This window comes from Geospiza fortis, unplaced genomic scaffold, assembly GCF_000277835.1.
Source record: "Geospiza fortis unplaced genomic scaffold, GeoFor_1.0 scaffold24, whole genome shotgun sequence".
Lineage (NCBI taxonomy): Eukaryota > Metazoa > Chordata > Aves > Passeriformes > Thraupidae > Geospiza > Geospiza fortis.
Genome location: NW_005054432.1, coordinates 1,115,454 through 1,129,070, shown reverse-complemented (window position 1 = coordinate 1,129,070; position 13,617 = coordinate 1,115,454).

Genomic DNA, 13,617 nt, shown 5'->3' with positions numbered 1-13,617 from the left:
GCACTCACTTTGCTGAAAAGGATCCAAGGAACAATACAACAAACTACCTGTCCTTTTCTGTCTGCTGTTTATTGCAGTCACCATTGTCTGTGCTTTCATTTCAGAAGCAGTTAGGTATGACAGAAGCACTTTAGGATAGACACAGATACACAGTGCTGTGCCAATCAAAAAAAATGCAGTCAAAAAACCTGCAATATGCTTATCAGCAAAATAAAACAAATGGAAACAAAAGGTGTTGCAATTTCAGTAGTAATGAATAACCCAAATTGCAAGATCTGTCTGCATCCTTGTTGCTACTACATTAATTGAAAGCAAAACAATAGTTGTATATCATGCTCTGTATGGTCGCAGCTACTAATACACAGCTTTTTGAAATTGGATTACACATTCTGGGTCAACATATGGAAAATATGGCATGTCTGGATAGTTCCAAAGTGTATGGGATTGGGAGCCAAATAATTAAAACTCTTTGGTAATTTGATTTTGTACATGGGATCTCCCATAAAATAATATTGAGTTGTCTATTATCTGCAGTCACTGAGAGTTAGTAATTCACTGCCATTTTGTTTCTTCTTTCTGATTATTGTGTGGGTAAGAATTCTGCAGGTGAGCCTCTCTGTGTTTTACTTATTTTTGTTTCAAATTCCATGGCTCTAAAATCTAAGCAGGACAAGCAAAGATTTTTTTTTTAAATTAGACAAAAAGCTCTACTAGCTGAAACCTTTTCTCAATTCTCAGCACTCCTTTTTTTTTTTTACTGCAGATTGGTAGATTTTAGTTCAAGTGTGTGATAAACAGCAGCAGAGCTCTTCCTGTAAAAGACAGTCCTGAGAAAATGCAGCTTAGTTTGCAGCCTGCTGTAATGAGGTAATTCATGGAGGGCCTGTCAGGAAAAGCAGCTTGCCATCTCTATGCCATTTTTAAACAATGTGGATTGTCTATTTTTTCCCCTCCACTTTTTACAGAAATACTAAGGTTTCTCTATATTACACTGAAGGATGGCAACAGAAATGGGGAAAAAACCGCTTTTCTTTTTAAACACAAACATTTTATTCTACCTGGGGGATGTGATATCTCTTGGGTAATGGATCCACCTCTCTGCTCCTCCTGCTGCTGATCCCCATCCAGCTGGGTGCTTTGCCAGTCCCTTGCACTGACATTGTGTGGCACCCCTGGCTTTTCCAGCTGCTGGAGCAGCAGCAGAGCCCTGCACAGGGACACAGTGACACACTCCTGCCCCTCTGGGGGGAGTGCAAAGCCCAGTAATGCTGCCTGGTAGCAGAGTCTCCAGCAGTTAACCCAAAAGTCCATTGCAAACCCATCTATGCAACAATATTTTGTGCTAAATAAAACCTGAGAAAGTCAGGACTGGGGAGAAAACTGTTCATGACAGAAGAAAAAGCCTGCACTTGTCGGGCACTGCTTTAAACCAGCAGAACTATCTGGTTCAGCCTGATCTCTCCACTGTTAGGCCTTTTCCACAGCTATTTTCCAGCTCTTATTTTTTAATGTAGAATAAATGTTTTGCCTGTAATTACATTTAAGTTATTCTATGAGATTATAACATTCTGCTTTCCTGTCTGGGCAGGGTCTGTTCCATCTGAATTGCAAAATGGATATAAGATTGCAGTAGTTAGAGAAGGAAAAGCTGTATTAGCCTGGAGTCCATCATGCTGTAAGGGTGTGATACAACACTGTGACAGAGGCCATATCAGATATTAAATTGCTATAATACAGAAGTGTTTTACACTTTCTTAAATTGTAATGAGAAAGAGCAGCCCAGGAGTGGATTTCTTATCAGTGCAAGAGCTGGGTTACCATAAGAGAAAGAGAGAATGCACAGACTATTAGAAGAACCAGTCTGCCAGGTTGGTTTACATGCTTAAACCTGAGCCCTGAACATCTGGGACCATAAGGTCCTGGGTGACCTGCTCTCATACTTCCAAGAAGAAGAGCCTTGTTCTGTTCTTGGGTCTTGAAATAAAATCTGTGAAAACCCAGTGGGTCTTTGCCTGTTGGTTTGGAGCAAAGCAATTCCCTGCTCTGCACTTCCCAGAGGAGGGGGGGACTCTGTGCCATGGAACATCCCCTCTGTTCCAGGCAGCCCTGTGCCCCCACAGGAGGCACTGGGCAGCTGGAGGTGCTGGGTTTGTGCTTAGCACCTGAAGGCAACTTTGTCTTGCTGGGAGGATGAAAAATCCCATGCCATGTTTGCCCAGGAAGAGATATAAACTTTGTGGCATCCTGGCTGGTCCCAAAATTCAATGGCTCGATTCTGTTTAATTTCTCCTGCATTTTAATTGATGCAGCTGTAACTGGTGCCTTGTTTCACCCGGAGTGAAGCAGAATTTGAAATAGCACTTTAAATGTATGCACACTCCCCTCCATCCCCCCAAATGCCAAGGAAAACAGCCTTTTAACACATCTTGTTAACTGGTACTGCACATTAATGCAGGTGGGGAAACTGCCACTTTACAAATATCCTCTTTCATAACTATTTTCTGTATATTTGTTTTCAACAGAGTATGAAACCATGGGATAGAAATGCTTTTATAGTTTTCTGCTTCTGGATGTATTATTGAGAGCCAAGGAATATCTTTAGTGCAGAGCTTTAAACTCTCACAACAGGCTTTTTTTTTTTTCTCTCTCAAAACACTTGTAACAAAAATACATTGCACCAGGTGCCCTGGTTTCATTTCTGCATGCTCCCTTCTCAGAGGTTTCACATAACTCAGAAATGGAAAGTCAAACTACACAGTGTGTATTTGCTGCTGATGGGCATATACACAGGGGCAGACTAATAAAAATACTGTATTTTTTCTCAATACAGTGTACATTTCCAGTGCTGAGTAAATACTAAATGCAATGGCTGAAAGATCCTGTTACTAAGGCAACCAACTCCCATGTTATCCTTAAATATATATACATAGTCTGTCTGCTCCTTGCAAAGAAAAATTCTTGTCAAGATTTGCTGAACTGAATTCTTGATGAGGTTTGTCTTATAAAGGGCTAAATGTTGTGGGTGCCTCAGACTGGACTTGCAGGTTGACAATAAGAGCAAGAACAGAAGCTGATGGAGAGGATAATGATTTTCAAGTTGCAGAGTTATGACCAACTTGTACAAAATTGTGTCAGGACAAAACTTTTCTAAGGCCTATGCATGCCATAAGTGACTCCAGAGAATTAATGTGTGTAAATATTTCATAGCACCTTCTTCTGAGACAGCTCTTGTAACTTGCTGTGTTAGACAACCAGTTTGTTTCTATGGTAATTCCTGTAAGGAATGAGCCTAAGCCAAGCAATGCCCAGTGGCATGGAGGTGATGTGCAGCCTGTACATTTTGCTGTTATTGTTTATTTCCAAATACATATTTTTGATATTAGAGCACATCATATCCTAGTGTCATTTTACTTCAGGACTGAAAATTAACTCAGCAGCAACACCCCAGCAGAGAGGGAGGCTGGAAGCCCAGAGCTTCATGGCCTGACCTAAACCATCCTTGGAGGCAAACTTTGGTTTCATGGCAGGTAGCCTGTGGAGTACAAATATTTCAGTTGACCTTGGACAGGACAAGTTTGCAGCTTCTTGACCTCATCATGTTTTCAGTGAAGCACTACAGGTATTAATAAGTTCTGTATTCAGGCTTTAGGAGTTACCTTAAAAATATTTAAATAGCTCCAGCTTAGTGCCTTATCCCAGTAGCTTGGGAGACTAAATGAAGTTATCCATGATGGTGTTAATAACCCCTTGTGTCTCTGAAGAGCAGATATTAAAGCAGATATAAAAGGGGTCACAGAATAAGTTTGAGGAACAGTGAAATGGTATTAGGTGAGACTTTCCCTTCCTAGTGAATCTTAGCCCCAGTCTGTCTCTCGGAGACATAAGCAGTGAGGCAATTCACAAATACTTTTTTCATATTCTGTGTTAAGTCTAAGAATTTTTTGTCCAGAAGTGGGGAAATTCACCTGTGGGGCACAAAGATCTCTCACTGCTTTGCTTTCCTTTTTTCAGCACTGAGTGAAGTGTCTGTGCCTTCTCTCAAATCATGTAATAAGTCCAGGAGGTCCTTGTCCATGTCCCTCAGTTGGGTTGCTCTCTCTCTCCATGGCTTGAGTCCAAGTACTTTCAGCTCTTTTCAACATCTCAGAAGTGACACCATTCTGTTCCCATTTTTAGAAAATACCAGGGATACACTGAGGCTGAGAAAAATCCTTGCTCCTAAATAAGCTGTTCTGGATAAAACTTTCCTTGTCTCATTTCTGAGTCTTTCCAGAGGCTTCCCCAGTGTGGTCCTAAAGGCGGTGCTTGTAATTAGGGAAACTCATCGTTCTGAGCACAATTGATACAGTGCTTTTGTCAGTTATCCCCCAATAGGGATAATGGTATTTTATCCTTAAATCCAGAGGTTAAACACGTTTTAACCAAAGTCCCTAAACCCGATGCTTAACTGCAACGTGCCTGAGCTCTGTCCCATACAGTCTTCCTGGCTCGCCAGCAGATGCTCGAGGAATGCACCCCTCCCCTTGGAGACCTTCATCCATCTGGAGTTCCCAAGCAGCCCTTAGGCTGCACTTCTCCCTTTTCATCAACAATAAGCTCCTTGCTCTCAAAACCTTCAGGGAATGTGGATTACACAGGCATGGAAATGGGATTTTTAGTAACAAGTGGCCAAATGTTCAGACATCTCCTCTAAAGACATTTGTGCTTCTAGTGGAAAAAAAGAGCCTGATCCCAATAAGGAGTCTATTTCTAAATCAATAATATTTTTTAAACCCCCTCAAGTCCGAGATACATTAAAATTCAAGGTGACATTTGAATATGTGCTGTGGGTCAGACTCTGATGCTCTAAGGCACGTTGAGTTCTGTTTTACTTGCAAGTAGTTCCATTAATTTCAGTGACCCAGTTATGGAGTAAGACACCACTCAGCAAGGGAAGAGATGTTAAAAATCTGTCCACAATATTTGATGATAATTTGATTTCTCTGCTGCCTTCCAGACCCAGTTGCCCCATTCTGCTTTCACCACAGTGCAGCATCTCTTTCACAGATGCTGACATCTCTAGACGGCTGTCAGCCTTTGTGATGAAGAATATCAGAATAACATTGCAGCTGTGTCAATAAAGCAGATACGCATCCATTCATGAAGAGGATATTTTTGAGCAATCCTAGTAAAATTCCTTGGGTTTTTTTTCTCTTCCAAGTTGATATTCAGGTTTCTGTGACTATGGTAACTTCTGTGCATTTGCATATTGTAGGCTGTGCAGCCGCAAAAGGAGATAATTGATTTTCTCCCCAAAGCAATTTGGTGCTCTTCACTTCAGAGATCATCCTTTGGATTATCGACTCCTTATTATTAGTCATTTGCAAAATTATTGCTATAGCTGTGAGGTTCATAGCCCTGTTAGACTTTTGGCTTCTTTTCCTCTGGGTTTTCTTCCTGACCAGGAAGGCTTTAATCCTCTTGTACTTGAGAAAAATAAAAAAATAAAAAAAGGCAGCCAGCTGTACTGGCACCTCCTCCCATAAGGCTGACATTTCAAATCAGTTCTTTATCAGCACATGCTTCTTGCTTGCCTTTACGATAGCCTCAAAAAAATGTTGCAAAGAGCTTGGTCAGTGGTGATAACCTCTCCAAAGCAGTGACCTACAGCAAGGAGCGGAGTGTTTCTGGGCAGCTGTGGTGTAGTAGCAAATAAGCAGTTTGTACCTGGCTGCACTGTCACTCTTCTCAGTGTTCACATTTGGATTAACACTGTGCCTATGGCCACCTTTTTTTTTCTTCTTTCTGTTTCAAATATATTTATAAAACTTCAGCATAAAGCCTCACTCCAGGTTAAATGGTACGTCAACATTAATCGTATTATTTAGTCCAAAATTTTCAAAATTCTGAGATTAGCTTTTGAGTGGGAGCTAGTATGGGAGCCTTTTTAGTTTGGGCTGGACATTCTTTTAATGACAAAAGGTGAAGTTAGTGTTTTAGGGAGAAAAAAAAACCCAAACAAATGTATTGTTAGTGCAGTGCTTACTTGCAAGTGTACTTTTCAAAGTATTTAGGACTTCACAGAAGTGGTAGGGATAACATGAATTCAAGGTAATATTTGAGCTTCAGACATGGCTATTTCTCTGTTTGCACTCTATATTCATAGTGGCATTTCTTTGGCTTTGCACTGTTCTCAAACTGCAGGTAGCAGTGGGAGTGACTCAGTGCTTCCATTTCCATCTGTGGTTCCCCACCTGTGCCTTTGTTGATTTCTGGTTTGTAGTTAACATTGAGTACAAAGGACCTGGTGTTGTGCACTTGTATCTGAACTAGCATAGAGGTGGAATGATGGAGCTGTCACAGCAAGCCTCCATGGCATTAGCATGGTTGGCCATCCATGGCACTTGCACATCATGTGTTTATTTTGGTTGTAAATCAAGCTCTGTGAGCTTCCTGCCAAGCTCACCATTATTTGTGAGACAAATAATGTAGAACTGGAACCCAAATATGTATGTATGGTTTTACTGATGTCCCAGTTGTGACTTCCCTAGTGCTGGAGAAAGACTGATGTGGAGAGATGATGTTTTGGGACAAAACATGGAATAACAATAAGGGCTGTGACTACTGATAGCATTTCTTTTGTTGTACAGTGTTAATTACAGCAGTATTCATACACACGTGCATTCATGTGCATATACACAAACCCCTCATTTTCCTTTCTGTTTATTAGGAATGGCCATCCTTGTCTGCCTGTGAAGGGCTCAGGATCACCTCTGTGCAGTGGAGGAGAGCTCTGTATGTCCAATTCTTAGCCTAGCCCTGACAGACAGGTCTCTCATCTCAGCCACATATTTCTCCAGTAAAGGTGATTCTGCAAACTTTACTGTAAACTTCTTCCATAGCCTAACTTTTCCCACAGTTATAACATTTGCCTATTATTTAATCTAAATTCCCCCTTGCTGCATCTTAAACCCATTGCTTCTTGTTCTGTTCTTGTTCTCTAATGAGAATAATTGGTCTATGTCATCTCTGGAACAGCCCTTTGCATATCTGCAGACAGTAATGCTTCCCCCCAGTCCTCTTTCTTCCAGACTGAGCAGCCCCTGCTCTCATAACCTTTTCTCAGAGGTCTTATTTACTAACTCTTAAATCATTTTTGTTGCTCTCATCTGAACTCTCTCCAGTGTCTCTGTCTGTTTGAAAATGCAGTGCCCCAAAATGAGCGTTGTTCTCCGAATGAGGCCTGGCTGGTGCTAAGTAGAGCAGAATAATTATCCTGCTTGTTTAACATGAGGTATTCCTCAGCATGGCTCTTGCCTCAGCTGCCAGGGCTCTGTCCCCTGGCCTCCCCACCCATTTGTTATCCTCTGCAACCCTGAAGAAAACAGGAGCTTTCTAAAGCAATGTTTTTAGGACAAAAATAAATGAATTAAATCCTGATATCTTAATTATTCCCTGTTCCAAATGGGAGGTGCTCCCCTCTTCATCTGCTCACAGCATGGAGGGGCTGGCAGTGTCTCTGCTGTCTCCCCAGAGTTCCATGTTGGCTCCTGGATAAATCCAGCTGCAGGCCCAGGGCACAGAGCTGTGTGTGAGCAGTGCTGACCCTTTGGCTGAGATGCACCCCAGCATTTTTAGTGTGGGTGCACTGTTAACCTCTTGGCCAAGCCTTGTGACTCAAACATTGGATTTTTCCAGTCCATTGTAGTTCTGGAGGCGTGCACAGAAGGTGGGAAGGACAGATCTGGGGAATGGGGGGTGGCTGCCACCAAAAATAGCAGGGGCAGAGGAGGAAGAGCACCTTAATTTTTTCAGTCCCATTCAGTGAGTGCAGGATAACTTCAAAAGAAGTTATCAAAGCGAGGGGTTTTATTTTGTTTTCATGCCCATAGGAGGAACAATTTGCTGGAGCACCATTTCTGGTGTTTGTTTGGGCACTTGGTGTTTGAGGCTTGAGGGGTGAGGCTGTGCAGCAGCACAGGAGCTGCAGGGGCAGCACGGCTCACAGGGATGGCTCAGTGCTGCTGACCTGCAGGCACTGACTCAAAGCTCCCTGGCAGGTAAATCTAAGAGCTCATTTCCAGTTCTGTGCTGGCTCACAGCTGTGGGGGCTGAGGTGCTGATACTCTCAGAGTATCCAAGGAGAACATGGACAAACATGGGATATCACTCCTAATATCAGCCACCACCACTTTGGAGGAGCCTGTAGCAAAACTTGTGTCACTTTATATTGCAATTTACACCCAAAACATAGGGACAGTGATACTTCCAACGAGTGCCATGTGACACTTAAAGTGCTTGACAGGCTTTGGAGCTAAGTCCAGAGCCCTCTCTTTCAAACATCCCCTTTGACCTTGCAAAGTTTGGAGTTAACCCTGGAGACCCTCTGACTGGAAGCACTGCTGAAGATGATTACTTCTTTCAGAGAGCAGGACAACACCTGCTGACACATTGTTTTGCCTGCAAAGAATTAAAAACTCAGCGAGTGAATTCTGCATAAAAGTTCCAGTCAGACTTCAGGAGAGAGTGTGAGTGGTAAAAATACACCCACATCTCAGGCTCTGTGTTCAACAAAGGCGCTGGGCCAGGGCTTCAGCGTTGCTGAGTCCACATTTGTTGAAGCAGAGTGAGGAGCTGGTTGTGACTTCCCAACTCTGTGTCTGGCTGCCAGCCCACACCAGGCTGGGGAAGCTCTCGATTTGCTCCTGTGTAGCATCTGACCACATGTCCAAGGCCTCAGTCCTGATGCATGTGGATGGAATAACCTGGGCACATCCCCTTGCCCTTCCTTCCCTTTCTTGTCTCTGCCACCTTTGCTCCTGCTGCCATGGGCCTTGGTGTCGCAGACATATTTTCACTAAAAATCCTTTCTTTAGGATTTTTCCTTCTGAGAAGCTGAGGCCTCAGAAACCATATGTAAACGATGGTTATCTGCTGCTGTGGGATGCAACAGGGGGATCCGTGATTGGTCCCGTGTGGATGTTTTGATTCAGTGACCAGTCACGGGAGAGCTGGTTCTCTCTCTCGGTCCAAGCCGGCTGCTTTTGTTATCATTCTTTCTTGTCTATTCTTAGCTTAGCTAGCCTCCTGAGGAAACCTTTCCTTCTTTTTCTTTTTAGTATAGTTATAATGTAATATATATATATCATAAAATAATAAATCAAGCCTTCTGAACATGAAGTCAACGTTCTCGTCTCTTCCCTCAACCAAGAACCCTTGTGACCACTGTCACACCTTGGAGTGAAGGTGGCAAAGGAGCAGCAGCACAACTGAGGGGACATTTCAGTGCTAGCAATCCATCATGGATGCAGGTAGCACAGCTTTTCTCTTTTACCTCAGCCCCTCTTCGAGGATGCAGAGAATGTGCCCAGGATTTACGAGGCTGGTGCTGAACGCAGCCAGCATCACTGCCTGCTACATTTTTCCACCTCGGTGCACCAGTATGGTGCTTAATAGACCTCTGGCATAATGTGCAACAGTACCCAGCTCTGTAGCTTAGAGCTAAAAATGAGGAGACAGGAAGAGATGAACAGCATAGCTGTTTTTCATGCTGCACGAAGGGAAATTACACAGGAAGTAAGTCACCTCCTGAAGAGACTAGACACGAGAGGAGTTATCTTTCTCTGTTAAATTAAAAAGAATGATTAAATGCCAGATAGTTCAAGCACTTTGGGCAGATACTGCACAAGCACTTTTCTTGCTAAGAAAGTAACCACCTAAGTTACTGGCTGACTTTAAAACAACTGAGAAACTGTACTTGTAAAAAATCACTATTGCTAATTTACCTTCTGGCAGGTGTAGGAACCAGTTTTGGCTCCGAGCAGCCCTTCATGCAGTACTGCAATGCTGCAGCTTGTGAAGAGTACCTGGACATGTGAGGAGGACATGGTGTCTGAGTTGCTCCATGCTTGACTGCTGAACTTGAATGGCCCTCACAAAAGCATCACATATTGAGCAAAGAACTGTGAAACCCAGCCCCAGCTGAGTGCATGGTCTGCTGTCTCCTTTGGCTTTGCTAAGGTATGCAACACTGGATTCACATAAACTGACTGAAGCTGGGGACTCTGGAGCAAGGTATCCTGGAATCTCTTATCACATCCAGCATCTCTTTGGCATTTCTTGTTAGCTAGGTCAATACCCCTGCCAGAGGAAATCCTTTTCTCCTGCTGTCTCAACACTAACCCTGTTCTGTCTCAGTCACAGCAGGTGAACTAAACCAGAATGGTCCCTCCAAGGTGTTAGAGGGTTCTCAGCACAGACCACGTAGCAAAAATCTCCGTATCAAATCTTGTACCCAAAGAAAGATTTTCTTTTTTTCATCTTTCTATTTTTGTCCCTTTTACTTCTCACCAACTAGCACATTAGTCATTTTAAAGTCTGTCCTGTCCCAGTCTGTATGAAAACCTTTCCATTCATCTCAGCTGATGTTGGCAAGTTCTAAACCTGACTGCTAAAGGACAGACCCATAGGGAAAAGCATTCATCCCATCTCCAAGCTCTCTGATTCTGGGATTTAGCAATTTTCTCTTAGTGAAGATTTGCCTCTACCAAGAAATAGGTGTAGCTGGGGTTTATTTGGAACTGATCTGTACAAAGACTTCCCCTAAAACCCTAGTTTCCTCATAAAGAGGAAAGAATTACTGCAGCTGAATAAAATTGTCTGCACAGAGACCTGGCACAGTATTGCTACCCCACATTTGCCATTTCATGTTATCAAGATTTAGGTAACACCTACAGGCCTTCCAGCTCCCCAAGCAGCAGGAAAATTAGAGGAACTTCCTCATAGTCTCCTGCTCTTTCAGACTTCCAGCATTACCAAAAAAGTCTCTGAGTCAGTGGAATTGTAGTAGAAATAAAGTAGTGGTGTGTGAATTTATCTCTCTGGTGTCCCAGGCTGGAGGGAGAAGCAGAAAAACTTTGTTTTTCAGATCAGCTGCTTGTCCTGGGTTACTGAGTCTGAGGGCAGGAGGGGAAGGAGAACAGCACAACCCATCATTTGCAGCTCATATCAAAAGCTGACCAAGCCAAAGAAACCTCTTTCTCCCCCACTCTTATAAATGATAGTGATAACTTTTATGGGATGGGATAGGAAGGGATCAAACTGTTGTTATTATACCTTGCTCTTTTGAAATATATACTTCTAGTTGCCCATATATACTTTGCTACTCAGGTCCTAACAACATGATGGGCTATCTATAACCCTTTTAAAAAATAATCTTTGAAGGATGAGTGGGACAGAAAGCCCCCATATCTTTTAAAGACCAGCCCTAAGAGAAGATTCCTTCTAAATCCATCTATTCCAGTTAATAGGGCTTGGCACAGCCACTATGTCTACTATTCCAGACCTTAAAAGATAATTTATAACAGAACTTTGAATGTTTCCTGGCTCAATGCATTTTTTAATATACTGGATCATTTGCATTAGTGTCTCTGTTCACCTTATATTTCATGAGTAAGTAAATTGTGAAAGGTTAACCTCTTCTATAAAAAATAGGACTTTATGTGGAAGTCAATATTGGCACAGTCTGGAGAAGAACTCTGTCTCAGCTGTCAGGATGAATGTTTTGTCTGCTCTTCATTGCAATTCTTTTAGTTTTACTCAGTCTGTCTTTCCTTTTACTTTTTTTTTTCCCCTAATGCTAAAAAAAGAAATTTAATAAACTAACATTAGCATCAAATTCTCTAAATTGCCAAGTCATACTCTGGCTAGCTTTCCCCCCACGCTGTGCACCACGGTGAACATTTATGCTTACACCACGTCCCTTCTTGAGTAATTTATAGCATTTAAAAGCTTGGTTGATCCTGTGGGCTGCTGGTTCCTTGGTGCTTAAGTGGACTCTTGGCTCTGAGGCAGCAGCTCCAGGTCTAGCAGGCAGCAGAGCCCCCTCAGTGTTTGATTGCTCCCCTCCTCATCCAAGGGCATAACTAGCAGCATGAAAGATTCCTCCCCAGACTGATGCACACAATTAACTGAATTACTTCAACAGGGTGTAGATAGGATGGATTTAAAGTGGAACCTGTTACTGTGCCAGTGGCTGGATGAGGATCCTGCTGTGCCATCACAGGGGAAGAAAATCCTTCCCTGCCAGCTCTCGGTGAAGGAGTTCTTGCTGTGACAGCAGATCCAGCTCACACGCTTGATATAATGCCCTCAATTACCATATCTTTGTAATTATCATCCCTGTCTGATAAGTCTTGTGGAGACTATCAGATCTTGAGCAGAGGATCTAGGAGACTTGTAAGAATATAATGTCTTGAATTGATCTGTCTGTTTAATGTTTCATCACTCTGCCACCGATTGATCATTCTTTGAATAAAATGATAGTATAGCTGTATGCCAACACTTGTGATTCATTTTCACTTAGCTAATCAAAATGTTGTTTCACAAGACCCTGATGATGTTTAGGATGCCTTTTAGGAGGTATTACCTTACACCAAGCTGGCTGACTCAGATGGTCTTTTTCTTACACTGTTACTAGACTGAGCCCCATGATTTATGAGGCATGCTTTCCTCTAGCAAGTTACTACCAGGGTGCAGAACAGTTTGATTTGAAAGTTTATCAGCTAGAGAGAAATCATAGTAAATATGATTTTTTTTTTGAGTTGAAGGAACTGCAACATCCCCACATATCCTGGATCAATAACTGAGCATTTTCTATTTTTACATGAAACTTAAGGATTATCTGAAGATTTCTGCCAGGTCTGTACAGATCACCCATTCATCTTTAGCTAGACAAGCCAAGCATCTGTTTTCACTCTATCTCATGCTGAAACTGTAATGCTAAGATTCAGAAACTGACTTGTTTTTAGGAGGGCTTCTTTTAGCAATGTGAAAAAATGCAAAGAAATCTTCTTGCTGCTTCTTTAGTCATGAACTGTGTTCATGTTTGTAGCTGAGCTTTGAAAGCCTGCTCCCATCAGCCAGGGAAGTGACTCTTACTTTTTTTATGAATGCTAGTTGCTGTTTTTACTGCTGTAATCCTGATGAGTTAAGCAGTGTAATGCAGTTTGATGTTTGCTGTAGCAATGAAGGGGTAAGTAAAAACCACCTCTAGGAAGAATTAAGCACTGAAGTAGAATGAAGCAGTGAGCCAGGATACTCTAAAGTAGATAAGAGACTGCAGTTTTCAGACTACAATTGTAGGCAAGTATTGCATAGGCCTTAGGGACACAGGTGAATTTTACCCAGAAAACAAAGCCTTTTCCCACAGGTTTATGTCTGGTATGATTATGCTCTAAAGTTCTGCCTTTTCTTTTTTTTTTTAATATTCTGTGAGTTTCAGTAGCAGTGGAAAAATTGCTCTGTAGCACTGAACACGCTCTGCCTACAGCAAAGGCAAAGTTCATAAAGGACACAGAAAGCACAGAGCCCCTGTTAACCTTCTGAGAAGGAAGGTGTGTTTGTGTGTGCCAAGAAAGCAATCTTTTTTTGCCTTAGGTCTTGGTACAGTCTCCTATGATTTCCTTCTAAAGAGAGAAGACACCACTGTAGTCATTTTATAACTATCATCAGCTTTAAACAGACTGGAGAAGCATCTGGAGGGGCCAGAGTTGTGATTCATCATGTCAGCCACCACCTTGCCCATTGTTTTTTAAGAATTGAGTTAAACAGCCTCTCAAACACTGACAGGTTGGATAG